This window comes from Carassius gibelio, chromosome A17 (assembly GCF_023724105.1).
Source record: "Carassius gibelio isolate Cgi1373 ecotype wild population from Czech Republic chromosome A17, carGib1.2-hapl.c, whole genome shotgun sequence".
Lineage (NCBI taxonomy): Eukaryota > Metazoa > Chordata > Actinopteri > Cypriniformes > Cyprinidae > Carassius > Carassius gibelio.
This window is the reverse complement of record NC_068387.1, coordinates 6,208,472-6,229,676: the sequence shown is the minus strand read 5'-3', so window position 1 is coordinate 6,229,676 and position 21,205 is coordinate 6,208,472. Positions and strand designations below refer to the sequence as shown.

At 36.3% G+C, this 21,205-nt stretch overlaps 1 protein-coding gene across 3 annotated transcripts in view; it reads right to left on the bottom strand.

The window, feature by feature from the left end:
- Window positions 1-21,205, bottom strand: part of daam2 (dishevelled associated activator of morphogenesis 2) — a 142,845-nt gene that overhangs the window by 113,369 nt on the left and 8,271 nt on the right. Inside the window, exon 1 of one of the 3 annotated variants that reach the window (XM_052620013.1) lies at window positions 1,517-1,751. The exons of 1 other annotated variant lie outside the window; for it this stretch is intronic. The gene's annotated coding sequence lies outside the window, so the exon portion shown is untranslated. Of the gene's footprint in view, window positions 1-1,516; window positions 1,752-21,205 lie in introns of those variants that run through there. One more of the 3 variants, XM_052620014.1, reaches the window with a different exon arrangement.

Here is a 21,205-nt window from a genome sequence, read left to right as displayed (position 1 = left end):
TTAAATACTTCAACATAAATCAAACCGAAAGCAGCCTTACAAATAAATAAAATAATGCTTAAATAATGAAAACTAGGTCCTGGACAACATTAATTACGTGTATAAAAAAAAAAAAAAAAGTAAGGCGATAAGAAGATGGAGTGTGTTGAAAGAGGACAATCATGTAAGGACTATAGCCAGAGATATTGTCAAAATCATTAAATATTGTTATTATTAAAGAGTATCTGGCATTTCCAATTAATGTAGGCCTATTATTTTCTGCCTATTGTTATTAGGTTACTTTTATTATTAAATGAATATTACAAATTAATTTGCTTCGTAACAATTTCATAGCGCATCACCGCATAACTGACAAAATAGTATTTTAAAACAGGTTTATTATAGCCTACAATTAATTATAGGCCCATAGCCTAAATGAAATAGTTAAACTTCAGTAGCACTTTATTAATGAAACAAAAGAGCAGCTTTATTTTATGTACCGACTTTCAAAAACAACCTGTTCCACACGAATAATGTTTTCTTTCGGGCCACAAGAGAAACATTAAAATATATTCAAACAGTTATATATACCACATATTAGAAGATTCGTCTCTGAGACAATATGCACTGTTAATGTGTGCGAAAACAGATGCCGAAAGTGCCATCAGTTTTTACTTTCACTATCATGGTGAAAGCCATTCACCAGCAAAATTTTGACTTGTACAAGGTTTGCACATTGTTTGTATGATATCTTGTTTTCACGGTTTAAAACATAAGTAGCCTATTTCCAATATTGCAATTCACCTGCGCTACAAACCCTGAATAGTCAGATGTGTCTTGGACACGCTCTTGGCTCTACCTGTAACAGCACGCTGAAACACGGCAGATAAACCTAAATAATTCACAACTTTTTTTTTATTACGGTAATATTCTCTTTATAATATTATGTTTATGACATTAACAATGATAGTTATTAATGTTGTGAATTGCTGTTGTGCACAAGCTACATGTGCTGAAGCTGAAGACCTGAATGAACACCGGTAAACTGAAATCCTGCCAGCTTATTCAACACAGGGAAACGCATCATATATTCAGATATTTATGCAACATAAATATAATATTATAACATATATACGTACAAAAAGACCATATGCAAACGTGAACTTGAACTGAGTTACATGTTAATCAGAATGTTTACATTAAAAAGATGTTACATTATAATTGACTTTCCCTGTACATGTTGCAGTTCACTGTATTTTCTAAGTGTTTCCAATGATATCCTATGCAATTAAAAACCGTCATGGTGAACAGTGTTCAATCAGAATGCTGAATCAGATGCTCAAGAAATTATGGACCAGGGGCTGAGTTTTACATTATTCTAAAATGTGCTGTCACAGGCAGCGGAAACAGCCACACACTTTCTTTTTTCACAGACAGCTTACATCTGCCAGACCTCACATAAACCTGCTTTTTAATGTAAAATGTCTTTGATGCACTAAAGATGTGCATTTGATCTTAGAAGGATGCAAGTACTTACCCACTTCAGAAACCAGCCCTTTTGGATATCTCATCCTTGCCCTATTCACTGTCAACCAGAATATTTACTAGCGTCCTTTAAATGTACACATCCAAGTCCTCTCAGGCCTATTACTTTTATTTTATTTCAAGCTGTTGTTAAATCTGTGCTTTAAAAGGTTATATAAAAGCAAAATGCAATTTTCACTGAGAGCAACATGAGTGCTACTGCGCCAGAGCCTGGATTTCAGCTGACTGTGCTGGAATCAAAATTGTTGACATTGCTCCCTCCCCCTCTCTCTCTCTCTCTCTCTCTCTCTCTCTCTCACACACTCCCTCCCTCCCTCCCTCCCCTCCCCTCCCCTCCCCTCCCCTCCCATTCCTCTCCCCTTCTCTGGAATTCTGCCTTAGCACATGACAGCATATATCTGTATATCTGTAAACCAGCATGAGAAGAAATGGAGTGAGAGAGTGGCATGAGAAGGGATGACCCATCATATCTTCTGAGTCAAGTTCCCAATCTAGGCTATATGTAGGGGTGGGCAATTTAGCCTCAAAGTGTGAAGTGTCAGTCTATTGTCATAAGGTGGCACAAGCAGCTGTGTGTTCGACTTGAAGCAGACCAATCGGTGTACAAGGCCGTAGCTGGGGTTTGCGGGGCTCTGGTGATGGTTGTACTGGTAGGCCATGCTTCAAATTGTGTAAATGACACAAATATACAAATTAAACAATGTTTTTTTTTTCTTCAGGTTTGTAGGTGTCAAGGACAAGCTAGTGTCACTGAATAATCAAATGTTAATAGAATTGCATAGTCTTCACTGTATAAATTAGATATAGATTACAAATAGGGCTGCACGATTAATCGCATGCGATTGTCATGCGTGCCTCGTCATTAAAGCTGGTTCTGTGATTGGTACTAAATATCCATCATCTGCTTTCAAATGGAGCGGCACTTACTACACAATGTGGTTTGTTAACGCGATATTGCATAGCTTGTCAGTGAACTACAACTCCGTATATTAAGAGCCGCTCCATTTGAAATCAGGTGATGGACATTTACGGCTAATTTCACTTTAAGAAATAATAAATCCAATATAATGATGCGCATTACAATTCTTTCTCAACTGTTTACTTTCACTTAAAACATAACCAACCATTTTTTCAAGGATACTCGCAAAGACAGGTATTGGAACAATATTGTATGTATTTGTCGTTTCAAGAGCAAGAAGAGACAAAACTCAATTAGGTGTTTAAGGGCTGTAGACGCTGCTCTCTAAATGCACACTGTACACACTAAACAGCGCATGGGTGCTGAATTAAGTTTTTCATGTCTTTTTTGTGATTGTATGTTAAAACTGGCAAGGTGTGTTTGTTCGTTTAAGCATGGGAAGAAGTGAAGAGGAGCTCGGTTTTGTGTTTTCTCCGTGTATGCACTGAACTCGATGCACAAACTCTCCTTTGAGTTTTTCCACATCTTGTGTTTGAATGCTTTAAAGGTCCCGTTCTTCATGAACCCATGTTTTAAACTTTAGATAGTGTGTAATGTTGTTGTTAGAGTATAAATAATATCTGTAAAATTCTAAAGCTCAAAGTTCAATGCCAAGCGAGATATTTTATTTAACAATATTCGCCTACAAAAAAACAACCCGTCTGGACTACATCCCTCTACTTCCTGCAGTAATGACGTCACTAAAACAGTTTTTTGACTAACCTCCACCCACATGAATACGCAAAAAGGGGGCATGGTCTTGTTGCGCTCCGATGGAGAAGAGGAAGAGCTGCGTTTGTGTTTGTCGCCATGTCATCGAAACGCTGTTATTTTCATCTTGGAGTCCAATCATCTTTGTTTGGCCTTCCCAGGGATGATGTACTTGGAGATTAATGGTTACAATTTATGTTTATGTTTAACTCGGTTCCAGAAAATTATAATCCACATGTAAAACTATGTGCAGCCCATTTTGCTGAGGACAGCTTGCTCAATCTCAATCAGTTTAATGCCTGATTCGCACAAAATTATTCCTGAAAGATGGAGCAGTTCCCTCTTTGTCTGGAGAAGGCGTTGTTTATGGACCACAACCAGTAAGTGTATTTTATTATTTAAGTTGGTGTGTTTAACAGTTTCTGTAACTTATTACACAAAGGGCAATGCTGTTTAGCTTTGTTAACTAGATGTTAGGGCTGTGCAAAAAATCTAATGCGATTTTCATGCGCATCTCGTCAGTAAAAACGCTCCTGTGATAAGTACATGCTCCTGCCCACTTGACCCAAAAGTGCATTTGCGGTTTTCGGCCGAAAGACTTTTATTACCGAAACAACACGGCCGAAATGTTGTGATGACGCAAACAGAAACCACGACCTGCACGTAAACCTGCATAGCGCATTCACTTCACACCAGTGGGTCTTAATAAAAAACATTCTCTCTATTCTTATTCCTTTATTCACAGCACTAAAGCGTCTCCTAACAAAGAGATTTAGACGGACCACGAAGTGAAAAAAAAATTATCGTGGACGGTATGATATGGCACACCACTGTAAGAGGAAAAGACTGGAAATTAGGGAACTTTATTTTTGCATGTCCTCACCTACATGTGTTCATGATTTTTACAGACTAGCATATATATGGTTGGTGTCTAATAAGAACTAGCAGCACTGAGATTTTTTGTCAAGTAGATAAAAATAGAGAGTGCATAACCCACCAAATCTCAAGTGAATGTCAGACTTACTCTTCTACATCCTTATTATATAAATCAACATGGCAAGTAAATCACTCACATATGCAACTAAATTTCATGCTAGGCAACAAAATGTCTATCGTGAGCAATTAACATTCACATCGCCATTGGGTTAGAGTCAAAGAAGTTTAGCACAGATGTGTCCATGTGTCCTATCTATGTCCGTTTTATGGCGCATATACACTAAAACACTTTGACTGAGAGTTTAAAATAAAAAGAATGCATAAGCTAATTTAAATGGTTGTGGAAAGAGACCTTCTAAATTTGAAATATAGCCACATTGGTGTCCAGGCAGCAATAGCCTGAGAAGCGATCCAATTAAAATGTATTTTTTATCTTCATTATCTGGAATCTTCAGTGATAGTAATGGTTTGATTAAACAGTTTATAGCAATACAATGATGTCAAAAGGGACAACTGACAACTAAAAGAAATCACTCACTCTTACTGTTAAACTGAAAGAGAGATCAATAAACTCAGGTGAAGGTCAGGTGATATGTTGTGTATGTGGACAATAAACATTTAAATACACATGAATTCCATGTCAACAAGAAGATGTTGTTTGTTGCGCTATGCTTGCATAAGACTGACATTTTCAAAGGGGAAATAACTGAGTGTAGCATAATTTTTCAGATAAACAAGTATGTTAACTTATCACGTTTCTTTAATATCTGCAAACATATTATGGTATTTTTATGCTTTAGTAGAATCAAAGTCTAACATACAGCAACTTAAACTACAACAATGTTTAACAAATACTGAGAATTTGGTATCAGACAACACTAGCTTTTTCTATAAACACGTACGATTTGTAAACACATTTGAACCCTACGGAATCTACCAATATCACTATGCACCATATTTTTTTTTTTCATTAAACAAACCCCCACTTCCTGTTTATTTGACTAAATAACAAGAACTTTCCAGAGTCACTGTCTCAAGAGATTCAAGTAATTCAAAGGGTCAGTTTTAAGCATTATTGAATTAAACCAGTAAATTTTACTGAAAATGATTTGTGACATTAACAATATAACTAAATGGCAGATACACCTATTATAATAATGTATACAGTTTAGAAAATGTAGTATGTCTCTCTAGTTGATGTCATATCGCAGACAGATTTACAAAACATGTATAAAAATGTCTCACATACATTTCCATTCAAAAATCATCTGACCAGTGGAGAGCTGAATAAAGTTTAAAGGTAGTAATATATCTACTGTGCCACCCCTCTAGCCACAATTCAAAGACCAAAGACCAACAAGTGTTAAATACCTCTTACTCCTTATGGGCTTCCATTCAAAGCTCCTAAATATTGCTCTCATTTTAGACAGTCCAGCTTCAACTTTAGTTAACTTGCACTTGATAGGCATTAATATTCTGGGCAACCACTATATGCTAAAGGCTGTGCACTAAATTTCCAATTTCCACTAAATTTATCCTGTGGAATTCTTTAATGTCGAGAAAAACAGTTCAGAAGGAAGTGTGTGTTTGTGTGTGTGTGTGTACATGTAAAGAATACATACTGCATCTCTGCTCATGCCCAAAGTTTCAGTAAGGGAAATGGGTAGCGGTTGAGAGGAAAGGGAGACAGAGAGAAACAGAGGGTGAATAACAGTGAGGAAGAGAAATGAGGGAGCTCTGTGTGCTTTTTTTGGAAGTGCTGATTGAAACCAGCTGTGCCTGTTGGGCTCTTCGGCTCTTGCAACGTGACTCTACAGTTTGCTGGCTTTGGGATGGCCTGTTAACATTAAATTTATATCACTCATTTATTCTCATTCTATCATAGTCCAGCTTCAACTTTGAAGGTCATTTAACACAATGTTTACTAGCCCTGACGTACACCAACAGTACACATTCTAGATGTGTTCCTAATAAAACAAACCTTGTTCAGCACACTTAAAGAATTTTAAATGCTCATTAGTAGAGATTCCAAAACTTGAATTAGATAGATGGATCAGATAATTGACAATGTGTATTTTTGGTGTGCCTTCAGGAAGAGGGACCAAAAAACTGCTCTAACTACTGCAATTCACTTCATGTGCCAGTGTTTTTATAAACTATGGCAAGCCGTTTTGACTTTTATTCCTTCATAGGATATGAAGTATTTTATATCAACTATTCAATTTTAACTAGTTGAAATGCTAATTCTTGATATCAGGAATTACATTTCAACTAGTGAAAACTATCATTCTTGAAATCTGTTATTGTATTTTCACTAGTTAAATGTCGCCTTATGCCATCATTAAAATTCAATTGTTGATATTAAAAATGTAATCCTTACTAGCTGAAATTCCAATTTCATCAGAAATACAATTCTTAATAGTTAAACAAATATATTTTTGGTATCAGTAATCACATGGTTACTAATGCAAATGGCTATTGTTGACAATGCTAATTTCTGATATCATGAATGTGATTGTTATAACCAAGAAGGGCATTTATATTGATATCATAAATACATTTTCAGAAATTAGAAATAACAAATATTGCTGAGATGCATTTACAGACATCAATAATTAACATTTCAACTAGTAACAGTTGAATTCTTGATATCAGGAATTCACATTTTTACTAGTAACACAGTAATTTTACCATACACTTATGCACTAACTCTTCTGACAATTACTTAAGACAATATTTGAATTAAATATGCAACAGTCTCTATTAGGGCTGTGACGGTGGCTGATTATTACCACAGCGGTAGTCATGGACCAACAACTGCTGTGGCGCGGATTTGAAAATTATATATATATATATATATATATATATATATATATATATATATATATATATATATATATATATATATATATATATATATATATGTGTGTGTGTGTGTGTGTGTGTGTGTGTGTGTGTGTGTGTTAATGTATAAATATATTAGTGTCAAAATTTGCTCGTTAACGAAGGCGATACATTTTTTTTTTTTTCAGTTTAACGTATTCAAAATCTTTAACGTAGGGGCAGGGATGGCCACCCACTCACAAATGCTGCTTCTGTCACTTTTTCTCATGACAAGAAGTGAATTTATTCAGTCAAAGAATAACTGAACAGGAGACGTTTCAGACACGCGCTCCACTTCACTTTGTGCGTGCTTCCTTTGTGCATATCCTTTCATGTCAAACTGCGAAAAAAAACTATGTGCAAGCAGTGTCGTGGTCAGTTAATTCATGGAATTACCAAAAAAGGTGATTAAAGCTGACTTAAACTGTGCATGCATGTAATAGATTTTATATATTATTATATACAGGATATATTTATACAGTATTGTTCAAAATAATAGCAGTACAATGTGACTAACCAGAATAATCAAGGTTTTTAGTATATTTTTTATTGCTACGTGGCAAACAAGTTACCAGTAGGTTCAGTAGATTGTCAGAAAACAAACAAGACCCAGCATTCATGATATGCACGCTCTTAAGGCTGTGCAATTGGGCAATTAGTTGAAAGGGGTGTGTTCAAAAAAATAGCAGTGTCTACCTTTGACTGTACAAACTCATCCTGTGAATCACTAAACTAATATTTAGTTGTATGACCACAGTTTTTAAAACTGCTTGACATCTGTGTGGCATGGAGTCAACCAACTTGTGGCACCTCTCAGCTGTTATTCCACTCCATGATTCTTTAACAACATTCCACAATTCATTCACATTTCTTGGTTTTGCTTCAGAAACAGCATTTTTGATATCACCCCACAAGTTCTCAATTGGATTAAGGTCTGGAGATTGGGCTGGCCACTCCATAACATTAATTTTGTTGGTTTGGAACCAAGACTTTGCCCGTTTACTAGTGTGTTTTGGGTCTTTGTCTTGTTGAAACAACCATTTCAAGGGCATGTCCTCTTCAGCATAGGGCAACATGACCTCTTCAAGTATTTTAACATATGCAAACTGATCCATGATCCCTGGTATGCGATAAATAGGCCCAACACCATAGTAGGAGAAACATGCCCATATCATGATGCTTGCACCTCCATGCTTCACTGTCTTCACTGTGTACTGTGGCTTGAATTCAGAGTTTGGGGGTCGTCTCACAAACTGCCTGTGGCCCTTGGACCCAAAAAGAACAATTTTACTCTCATCAGTCCACAAAATGTTCCTCCATTTCTCTTTAGGCCAGTTGATGTGTTCTTTGGCAAATTGTAACCTCTTCTGCACATGCCTTTTTTTTAACAGAGGGACTTTGCGGGGGATTCTTGAAAATAGATTAGCTTCACAAAGACGTCTTCTAACTGTCACAGTACTTACAGGTAACTCCAGACTGTCTTTGATCATCCTGGAGGTGATCATTGGCTGAGCCTTTGCCATTCTGGTTATTCTTCTATCCATTTTGATGGTTGTCTTCCGTTTTCTTCCACGTCTCTCTGGTTTTGCTCTCCATTTTAAGGCATTGGAGATCATTTTAGCTGAACAGCCTATCATTTTTTGCACCTCTTTATAGGTTTTCCCCTCTCTAATCAACTTTTTAATCAAAGTACGCTGTTCTTCTGAACAATGTCTTGAACGACCCATTTTCCTCAGCTTTCAAATGCATGTTCAACAAGTGTTGGCTTCATCCTTAAATAGGGGCCACCTGATTCACACCTGTTTCTTCACAAAATTGATGACCTCAGTGATTGAATGCCACACTGCTATTTTTTTGAACACACCCCTTTCAACTAATTCAACTAATTGCCCAATTGCACAGCCTTAAGAGCGTGCATATCATGAATGCTGGGTCTCATTTGTTTTCTGAGAATCTACTGAACCTACTGGTAACTTGTTTGCCACGTAGCAATAAAAAAATATACGAAAAACCTTGATTATTCTGGTTAGTCACATTGTACTGCTATTATTTTGAACAATACTGTATGTATGCACATGTCTATAAAATCATCCCAGCATGGTCTCACTCACATCCTATTTAACTCGTCAGCTCGTGTTTATTTGAGCACTTCTGTCAGTGAACGCCGCCTGCAAAACACTAAAATAAATATCAAAGAAATAAATGCAATTATTGGAATAATTATAGGAATTATTGCAATTATTGGAAATAATGCGGATGGAAATTAGCATTGTGCTAAATCCGGCGTATTTACGTTCAACTTTGATTGTACGTTCATGAATATGCACTCTCCCTTTTAAATAAATAAATTGAAATCAATTAAACAAGAAAGTATAGCCTAAATAAGAAAGTTAAATACACCCTGTCTAACGGAGGCGAGAGACGCAGCGCGACAAAATACTCATTATAATCAGTGATGCTACACTGGATGCAGCACAACAAGACATGATAAATCCCCCATCCGGTCTGTGAGGTACTGAGGTACACAGAGTTCAAATGTCCTGTATAGACACTAGACAGACTAAACCTGGCAGTAGACAACCGCGGTAGCAAGCGACCACCGCGGTGACGTGGTTGTCATGGCAACCGTCACTGCCCTAGTCTCTATCAATTGTAGCAGTTTCAGACTGGAAGAGATAACAATTGATAAGAATTATGTAATATTGTCCATCTGGTTCTTTGTTTATTATTATTCTTATTATTATTGTTATTACTATTATTGTTGTTGTTGTTGCTGTTTTACTTTATAGCTATAAGTGTTACATAAGCCCTAACAACAGTTGTATCATAAAATAATTTTTCTGTTTTGGAAATTTATCTCTCTACTAGTCCTTTTATCACTGAGTGTTGTTTTGGCAAAACAACATGGAATAGAACAGAATAGAGACCATGTTATCTCAAAATAGATAACTTGGGGGGCAGTCTTGTCCTAATGGTCAGAGAGTTGAACTTGTAACCCAACGTTGCATCGTTAACTTAATTGATATCTGTAAAAATATTGTTTAACGAGAAAAAAAAAAACACACTTATTTCATATATACATTTTTACAATTCAAGTACTTTTAAAATATGGCTGTATTGAAGGGTTTTCAGGACTTACATTTCAAAAATTCAAATTCAAGTACTTCAAGTACTTTAAACAACATGTACGAACTCTGGTTGTTCAGCATGCACTGACTGAATTCTGACTTGTGAATTCTCTCATCATAAACAAAAAAGTGCAGATGTACCTGCGGTGTAAGTATAACAGATTTATTCATCGAACAGTGTAGATTCACTGATTATAACGTGTGTTTTTAATGTGCTTGTTTTTCATTTCCTGATCATATTTCATAAGAATTTGACTAATAAACATGATTTGCTTGTGTGCATTGGTGCTTAATCCATAAAAAAATAAAAATAAAATACTAATAATTTAATGAATACAGTAAATTAGATTTTTTTTTAACTACATTTTTTTTTAAATAATGTTAAACAAGTAATCTTAAACAGAAACGCACTAGATAGATCTACTGCTTTGAATATCAATTAACAACTTAGGCATAAACATGTAATTTACATACAATAAAATAATTTAAAATGACACAGAACAGTGATTAAAACATTTAACATAAATTAATAGAACAAAGTTCTAAATGGTCAATTAAATTTGCTTTGTGGCTTAGTCACGAACCAAGCCAAATCGACCCGGAGTCAGATTTAGTCACATCCCTCTCAGCCTCATTATTCAGTCCTCTTTAACCTGATCTACAGTTATAAAGGCACTCTATACTTATTCCAGATCAAATTAGGAAAGAAAATATTCCTGCATTGCATCTCTGACCCTTTTGATTTAACAGAAATAAAGAAACGTACATGTTTGTAGAGGCTCACCTGAATGATTTCTCCTGAAAGCCTTCTTTCTCCTAAAGGTGAAGTGCAAAGAGGAAATGCCGGGCTGAATTTTCTCCATGTGCTGCCTGAGTGGCATTCAAAGGCTTGGAGATAAGAATGCATAAGGCTTCCTGCTCTAAAGCCCACTGCTTACAAAACATCTCCCTGTTTATTCAGAATATTACTCTGGTAACCTGGCAGTGAATCAAGGCCTCACACCAGAACACAGTGTTTCTGGGAAGAAAAAGAGATGTCTTAAAGACATGTTTTTTCAAGAAAACATGACTTGTGCTTGCCCATGCAAAACTCGTAATAATAATAATAATAATAATAATAATAATAATAATAAATTATATATATATATATATATTATATATTTTAGGGTTTATCGGATTACTTCAGACTTATGTGCCCTCTAGAAGCTTGCGTTCTGCAAGTGAACATCGCTTGATTGTGCCATCCCAAAGAAGCACAAAGTCACTTTTACGGACTTCTAAATTAAATGTTCCCTCCTGGTGGAATGACCTCCCCATCTTCAAGAATCAGCTTAAAACACATCACTTCCATCTTTATTTGACCCTCTAACTTTAACACTCACGATTCTAAGTCTATTCTTTAAAAAAATCTAACTACCTTTTTATATTCTATTTTCTTTATATTCATTATGCAATTGTATGTGTATGTGTGTGTATGTGTAATGACCTCTAACAATAGCTTGCTCTATTCTTATATATATATACATACACACACACATAAATTATATATATATTAGGGCTCTCAAAAATAGCGCGTTAACGACTTTAATTAGTTGTTTGTCGTTAATTACGTCAAATTTTTTAATGCATTTCACGCATGCGCAGTGTGACAAATTATTCAGGTCAGGAAAAGTCTCGTCGATCTCTGAATTCTCAAGATAGTAAAAAACAGTGGCGAGCGCCACGACGAAAACACTGAAGAAGCTTAAGGTTTTACCCCATTTACTCTCAAATACATTCATGCCAAGCTCGATAAACAGAGACGACTTTGGTAGTTGATACGCTGGAGCTTCTTCCTGTTATAGCGTCCTGTGTTTCAAACTGCGCATGCGCAGAGCGACTACATGCAATCCATCGAATATTACAGCTGTTTGGAAAAGCATATGCATTTTTACTTGGTTTTACTGGCACTTGAAGCCTTCAGAACGTGAAAATATCGATCCTAAAGTATTGTGGCAGAGCAAACGAACACCTCCCAAAAACAAGAGTGCCCAGAGTGCTGCTTATGTGATGGTGGAGCATGTTTGTGTTTCTCTATGCATAATTTCATAGATATGTGGCTATATTTAACTACTGGTTCACCTAAAACTCTTACACTATCAGTAGTTAAATGGCATGGTTTGATATAGTGCTCAGGTAAATTTGATCTAAGTAAAAGTTAAACTTTTGAAATTCAGAAAAAAAAGAACCACATATTGATTAATCAATACATGAAAATTATGTATCTGTGTCCTTTTATTTATCTTTTGGTATGCATTTCAGGAAAAAAAAAATGGTTAGGATTCAGGTGTAATTGCAAATAGTGATTAATCATGATTAATCCACTGAAAATCTGATTAATTTGATTAAAAATTTTTAGCATTTGACAGCCCTAATATATATATATATATATATATATATATATATATATATATATATATATATATATATATATATATATATATATATATATGTTAATACTATATGTAAATACTATATTACATATATATGTAATATATATTTATGTTATATGTATATATGTAAATACTATATTATATAAATATATAAAAAAAGATATTTATGTGATGAAAGTCGAGTCGAAGTGGACTAGTCACTGATGACATTATTAATGAACATAAGCTTGGAGATGTATAAAACACTTTGTTCACAGCTATGACATATGACACAGCACTGCCCACAAGGCTATTGCTCGTTACAACTGCTCATTTTTAGCAGTTCTTTTGTCTTTGGGTTGTTATATTTCTCACAGATTTCTGTTCATTCTAAATCAGATGATGTTACAGATAAAGTAGCACATTAAAGATTACATTTATATGAATGCATTTGTGAGAGTGATTGCATGTGTGAATTAATTCTACATGGTAGCCTTTCTCTACTAGTAGTGAAGCTGTGGGATTTAGTTATTAAGAAATATATTATGCAGTATAACTTTTCAGTTTCTAAGCTATTTTACTGAGATATCACAGAACAGTGTTGAATGATTCTGTGTGCACGATCTGCGCGTGATGTACGAGCTACTGTCTGTAGCCTATGTGTGTGCGTTAGAGTGCAGCAGTGCATTAGATTAGAACGGCGATTAATTTACTATACAATAAGTTGTTTAAAATGTGCATTCTCCCATTAAATTTCGAGCATGCAGTAATATAATCACACATGGCTTGTAGAGCACTTTCGGAGTATGTATTTATTTGGAAATGGAGCATAAATGTGTAAGTCCTGTTGCACTCATGCCAAGGCGTCATGGCAGAGCACTTAAGTCGACTAGTTGACTAATCGATAAGTCGGTGCAATCCCTAATGTGCATAATTATTAGGCAAGTCGATAATTTGATCATATTTTTTTTCTTCTAATTGTAAAAATAATCACATTTTGTTGCTATGCAGCCTGAAATGAAAACGGTCAGTTTTTGGTTTATTCAACTGTTTACTCAGTGCAACTTATAACATCCTAGTGAAAGATATAACACTATGTCAGAAAAACAGAATCACTGATTTGGAAATACCCCTTCAGGTATAGCTAATCACCTTCTCAATGGCAAACAAAGCAATCTGACTTTGAACAGTACTTGGTAGTGCAACTGAAGCAAACAGTCAACTATGGCTGGTAAGGCACTGTAAATATTTCCGGAATAAAGTTGTGGACAGGCACAAGTCAGGAGATGAATACAAAACAGTTTCAAAGGCTTTATTAATGCCTAAAAGCAGAGTGAAGTCTATTATTAAGAATTGGAAGGTATTTGGTACAACACAGATCCTCCCTGGATCAGGATGTTGCTCCAAACTGGATGAAAGAGCCTAGAGGAAACTGGTCAGAAAGTCTACCAAGAGGCCTACAGCAATTTAAGACAAATAATAATAATAATACATTTTTTTTTTGTAATGCTCCTTCCTTAATTCTCAAAGTGCTACAACATGTACAAACAAAATTACAAATCCACCAAAACTACACATATCAAAAATAAAAACACAGTAATAGTCATAAATTAAAAGCTTCACTAAAAAGATATGTCTTAAGAAGTTTCTTAAAACAATCCAAGGAAGCAGCATTCCTAATAAACACAGGTAATGCATTCCATTTATTTATGCGCATTATAGGAAAAAGCTGTTTTAGTTTACAACGAGGCTGATACAAGGAAAAATAACCAGCAGAGCGGAGAGAGCAAGAAGGTGTGGAAAGAGTTACCAAGTCAGAAATGTTACCTGGAGCCAGAGCATGCACTGCTTTATATGTTAAAATCAAGAGTGTTAAAACAATACATGATTGAACTGGGAGCCAATTAAGTTTCTGGAGCACTGGGGTAATGAAATGGCATGAGGATGTATAAGTAAAAACTTGCACAGCTTTTCATATGCATCTCCTCAGTAAAGCCGGTTCCATGATTAGTAGTAAATCTCCATCACCTGCTTTCAGATTTACTACACAGAGCTGTAGTTCAATGACAAGCTGTGCAATATTTTCTTTATTATCGCAGGTAATTCGAGCTGCAATAATGAATGCAATATTGCACGATTCTTAGTGAACTAAGGCTCTATGTAGTAAATGGCAATGCCGCTCCATTTGAAAGCAGGTGATGGAGATTTACTACTAATCATGGAACCGGCTTTACTGATGTGCATGACAATTGCATGTGATTAACTGCACAGCCCTAATTAGTACCCAGGTTAACAAACTGAGAACATTTTGAAAGATAAGATTTAAACCAATTCAACACAGTTACAGATAGACCAATCCATCTATATAGTAGTGTTGCACGGTGCACTGATACTTCAAAAGTATTGCGATTCTCGGAAATGAAAAACGTCACGATTCCTACATTTATTAGTATCGATACTTCAAAGAATGACTGCCTTCCAGATTCTTAAGAGACATATTTCATATTGATGTGTGCAACGCACGCTTCCAGTGCCTCCCTATGGACATCTGTGTTTTTTCTCCTCACACAAGCAGCAAAAAAGCACTACAGCGAGATTGCGCATCACTAGGCTGCATGAGCGAGCACAAATGATACTGTGGCCACCGGTCCGCGACTGTAGAAAAAGATGACGCTCAATAAAGCTCACTGGCTGAGTTTTCTCCTCTGAAAGAAAAGGTTGCACAACTGACAGAATAAGCTACTATATCTGAGATATTGCTGCTAAATTGTATTTGTTTGTTTTTTTATTTGAATGCCATTGCTTAAATTGATATTATTTATCTTTTGACATTTAATCTTCTGAGCTCAGAAACATTTTTTTATATAATCGCTGTTCATATTTTTATTCAAAGTTCGGAATCAAGATGCATTTATTACTCTTATGTTTCTTATGATAACTGAGATAATGCTGCTAAATGTATTCTTTCTTTACCGTGAATGTCATTGCTCTATTTTATTTTTTATATTTTTATATTTCATATTTTGTTCAAATGTTTAATATATCTGCTGTTCATATGTTCATTTATTAGTGTGTGATATGATTAGAATGTTGTCCCGGTTTTAAAATAAATCAATGATATTTGAGAGTGTATTTTCCCTTTTCAGGAAAAGTATCGAAAAAGTATCGAAATCGCAATTATTGATTAAGTATCGAAACAATAATTTTGGTACCGTGACAACACTATACTACACAGAGCTGTTATTAACTGAGAAGCTGCGCAAATCCACGTTCATTTTCAGCGTTTTTTGCGCATCTTCTCAGTTAACAACGGCTCTGTGTAGTAACAGCGGCTCTATGTGAAATCACACACCTGATGGAATTTACCACTGATTAGAGAACCGGCTTTACTGACGAGATGCGCATTAACAATCGTCCGATCGTGATCGGAACAGCCTTAAATATCATTGCTGTGCTTTATTTTAAAACCGGGATAACATTCTAATCATATAACACACTAATAAATGAACATATGAACAGCAGATATATTAAACATTTGAACAAAATATGAAATATCAAAATATAAAAAATAAAATAGAGCAAATGACATTCAAGGAAAAGAAAGAATAAATTTAGCAGCATTATCTCAGTTATCAGAAACATAAACATAAGAAAAAAATAAGAGTAATAAATGTATCTTGATTCTGAACTTTGAATAAAAATATGAACAGCAATTATATTAAACAATGTTTCTGAAGTCAGAAGATTAAATGTCAAAAGATAAATAATATCAATTTAAGGAATGGCATTAAAAAAAAAAAAAAATACAATTTAGCAGCAATATCTCAGATATTGTAACTTATTCTGTCAGTTGTGCAACCTTTTCTTTCAGAGGAGAAAATGAGCGTTAATGAGCGTCATCTTTAATGAGCGTCATTTTTAGTGAGCGTCGTCTTTTTCTACCAGTCGTGGACTAGCTGCCACAGTATCACTTGTGCTCGCACACGCATCGGGGACATCACGGAAGATACGTTGCTACTAGACTCATATTTCTTGTTCACTGAAGCTCCTCCCTCCACAGCAGCGTGCGAGCTCTGCGCTATTAGCAGCGCATGCGCAGCTCGTGAACAGCTCTGTGAACTGCTTCATCCTGTCAGAGTTACTCAAGATGTGACGGAGCATGTGATTTGTTGAATGTAGTGAACGTGTCAGCCCTTCACTGAACGAGTTCGAGAGATCTTCTCATTCGTGATTAAGTTGAATGAACTGATACATCTCGTTTATGAACGAAATGAATGAGTATACAGGGTCAGTTAGCCAAGCATGTAAATCTCGATCAGCAATCAGCAGATACAAAGCACAGTTATAGGTGCTGTGCAGATACGCTCATATTTAGCATACAGAACATAACTCCACGTTTAATCCCCGATTAATGTGAATATTATATATGAACTGTCTGACCAAACAAATCGGCGTAGCGCTTTTTTGCTGCTTGCATGAGGAGAAAACACACAGACGTCCATAGGGAGGCACTGGAAGCGTGCGTTGCACACACCAACATGAAATACGACGCAGTCATTATTTGAAGTATCGATACTAATAAATTTAGGAATCGTGATGTTTTTAATTTCCGAGAATCGCGATACTTTTGAAGTATCGGTGCACCGTGTAACACTACTGTAGCAACAGTTGCTCTATGTGAAATCACACACCTGATGGAATTTACCACTGATTAGAGAACCGGCTTTACTGACGAGATGCGCATTAATGATCGGCCGATCGTGATCGGAGCACCCCTAATGATATTTGAGTGTATTTTCCATTTTCAGGAAAAGTATTGAAAAAGTATCAATTCTTGACTAGGTATCGGTATCGAAACAATAATTTTGGTATCGTGACAACACTAGTTCATGTACTCATATATTGAGGTGGCAGAGACTGAAACACCATAAGCTTCAGTAGGTCTATGTGTATTAAATGAAAACCGCATGTCTGTAGCATTCATTTCCACGAGGGGTGAATTGGGAAAAAAAATAGGAAATAATAAGGCTGGGAAATCTCACACTCATACACACACAACACATTCTGAAACATGGACAACCCTATGTTTCGTATGGTCCTCACATAAAAAAAGGTTTTAATCCTTAGGTTGGGGATATGCAAAATAATTAAAGGTTCTCTCCTGAACTTCATCTTCATTTCAATTTTTCTTTTCATTCTCTTTATTTTGTCCTGATATCCATCTCTCTCAAAGCATTGACAGTCACGACTGTCCTATTAATGATGCATTACATTCGGCAGGAAATCCTACAATAATAATATTAAAATAGCAATATACAATAATAATATATTAATAGAAAATTAATATTCAAAAAAAAAAAAAAAAAACGCCCGCGTGTAGTAGAGACGTGGCTGTCTGCTTTGCAAGTGGGCGCGCTAGCGTGCCTGAGGGTTCAGGGACAGGTCACAGGAGTCGCACTGTCTGGCACAGCATCACTGCTGAAAGTTGATGCGTCTTCATGGAAGATGGTAGCAAGTGCAGAGCCCAACTCGACCGCAGCAGAGAAAGCGAGGTAAAATTGTTGACCCGCGAGATAAAGTTGTATGCAAGCTATTCAGAATACAGTTAACATACCATTCAACCATGAGGTCACATCTCAAAAATGTGCACCCAAATGAGCATGGCATAATGTGTGGAACTCCAGCTAAACAGCTTGTCACTTAAAGTGGGGGGGTGAAATGCTATTTCATGCATACTGAGTTTTTTACACTGTTAAAGAGTTGGATTCCCATGCTAAACATGGACAAAGTTTCAAAAATTAAGTTGTACGTTTGAAGGAGTATTTTTGTTCCAAAAATACCTCTTCGGGTTTGTCACAAGTTTCAGAAAGTTTTTTTCGAGTATGGTTCTGAGTGACGTTAGATGGAGCGGAATTTCCTTATATGGCTCCTAAGGGCACTTCTGCCGGAAGAGCGCGTGCTCCCGTATAGCAGAGCAGAGGAGGAGAGACATTCACTGATCAGAGCGAGAGCGAATTGTCACAAAAGAAGTGTGTTTTTGGTTGCGAGGGCAAGACAACCCTGCACAGATTACCAAAAGAAAAACAGCATTAAGGGACCAGTGGATGGAGTTTATTTTTACAGAGCATCAACGGAGTTGTGCAAGTGTTTTTGTTTGTTCCCTGCATTTCGAAGATGCTTGTTTTACAAACAAGGCCCAGTTTGACGCCGGATTTGCATATCGTTTATTTCTTTAGGATAATGCAGTCCCAACGAAAAAGGGTCACGATCATGTGTTGGAACCGCAGGCGGTGAGTAAAACTGCTTCAAATATCTCTGTGTTGTTAACTTAGCAATCGGCGCGTAAGCACATCAAGTAAACAACATGCGATGTTGTCATCAAACTGCACTTTCCACATGTACAGCTTAAAAAAGAAAAAAAAAAGATGACAAAGTGGAACTTAGTCATTTTCCAAAACCGCTAAGCAAATATATGCAGTTTCAATACATACTAGGGCTGTGCAAAAAATCGAATGCGATTTTCATGCACCTCTCATCAGTAAAGACGCTCCTGTAATTAGAAGTGTATCTCCAGCTTGTGCGTTCAGATCAGGGTTGCCAGGTTTTCACAACAAATCCTGCCCAGTTGCTGCTTAAAACGAGTTCAAAACTAGCCCAATCGCGTTTCCGGGAGGTTCCCCGATAAAAATTGCTTCCCACGGTTAAAAAATAAATTTTTGGGAAGGGTTTCCCTGGTAAAATTAGCATTTTAGGGGCTAAATATCACGTTATTGGTATTGGGATTGCTTCAAACCGCGGACATGAAAAACAACCGCAGACTTGGCAACACTGGTTCAGGTGGAGTGGCAGTTACTACACAGAGCCGTAGTCTACCGACAACTAACACAAAATCGCTTTCAAAATCGACAAAGAATCGCCTGCGATTTTAACATCGATTTTGTGTAGATTGTCAGTGAATTACGGCTTGGTGTAGTAAATGCCAACCAGTGTTGCCAAGTCTGTGGTGGTTGTTTTTCATGTCCGCGGGTCACAGCGACCCCAATACAAATAACGTGATATTTAGCCCCTAAAATGCAAATTTTACCAAATCAACCCTGCTAAAAAACGTATATTTTAACCTGGGGAAGCAATGTTTTATCGGGGAACCTTCTGGAAGCGGGATTGGGCTAGTTTTGAGAAGCAACTGGGCAGGATCTGTTGTGAAAACCTGGCAACCCTGATCTGAACACACATGCTGGAGATATACTTCTAATTACAGGAGCATCTTTACTGATGAGATGTACATGAAAATCGCATTCGATTTTTTGCACAGCCCTAACATAGAGACGTCGTTGCTGATGCTGCTCTTGTTAAATTTCAGCCTCTGGATCTGATTCTGGATCATAAATATACGCTGAATCTGACTGTTAGCCATGGTTTGTTTTGGATGATGTTTTTTTCCTCACGGTAATGTCACAGCTTCCAAACACTCTCAACGCAAAAGCCTACTCGCGCTCGTGATTCTTTAGCTCCGCCCACACGTCACGCCTCCAGGCGCTCATGTTTTTCCGGGAAAAATCGGTACAGACTATCTTTCTCTTATAAATATAATAAAACTAAAGACTTTTTGGAGTTATGAAGGATGCCGTACTACTCTATAGTTACTCAAGATTAACAGGATATTGAGTGAAAACGAGCATTTCACCCCCCCTTTAACGTTACTCTGCATCGCCCGCCACAAGTGCTTTGTCTGCAACACAACAAGAGGCCATAATGGATAAATTAATTTCGTTCATTTGTAAGGACATGAGACCGATCAGTATCGCGGATGGGGCAGGCTTCGGGGAGTTCTGTCAAGCAATGGAAGCAAGGTTTGATTATTTAATGTTTCATGTCAAGGAAAAGTTCCATGTTTACCACAGCACAGCTCGCTCAGTTCTATATGCTGTAAAGCTTCAATTCATATTAATAATATTTGTTTCAATCACTGAATGAAGCCTGCTCTATTTGGGAAAGAATTCGCAACCTTAAATCGCTTGCACAAAACTCTTGATCAGCACTGAAAAATTTGTTTGTTTATTTAAACTGTGAAAAACTGTGAATAAACGCAGAGAATGTGAGGGTGAGAGAGCGTGAGGTCTGCAGTCTTGGCCATTAATTTATTTCCTTGTTTTTGTGTAGGTAATATGTTGTCAAAGATGTCTAAACTTAAATAGACTATCTATACAAGTAGTTATGTATCTTTGTATTAATTTGTCCTGTTATTGACGTAATGCGCGTAATGTGCATTGACAACATGTGCCACTAGATGTTCGAATAGTTCGAATATTCGTGTTTTTTTTAGAGGGAATATTCAACGTCATTTTTTAGCAATTTTGACAGCCCTAGTTATGCTATAGGAATTCCAGAACAGTTAATGTTACTAGAAGGTTTATAAGATTATTAACTGCTCTAAACACAACTTTGGAATTAGAGAAGTCACTGTTAATAACTAGAACAATTCAGATGGTGTCAACTCTGAATAAACATAAAAACTGAATTTTTTGTCTTCTTCTGCTGAGTACATGATGTCAATTGACAACATGATTTGTATAGCCTATTCTTAGAAATCTTCTGCTATATGAACATTACTTTGACACAGTTACACCTGATAACAGAACTCTTATGTGTAAAGA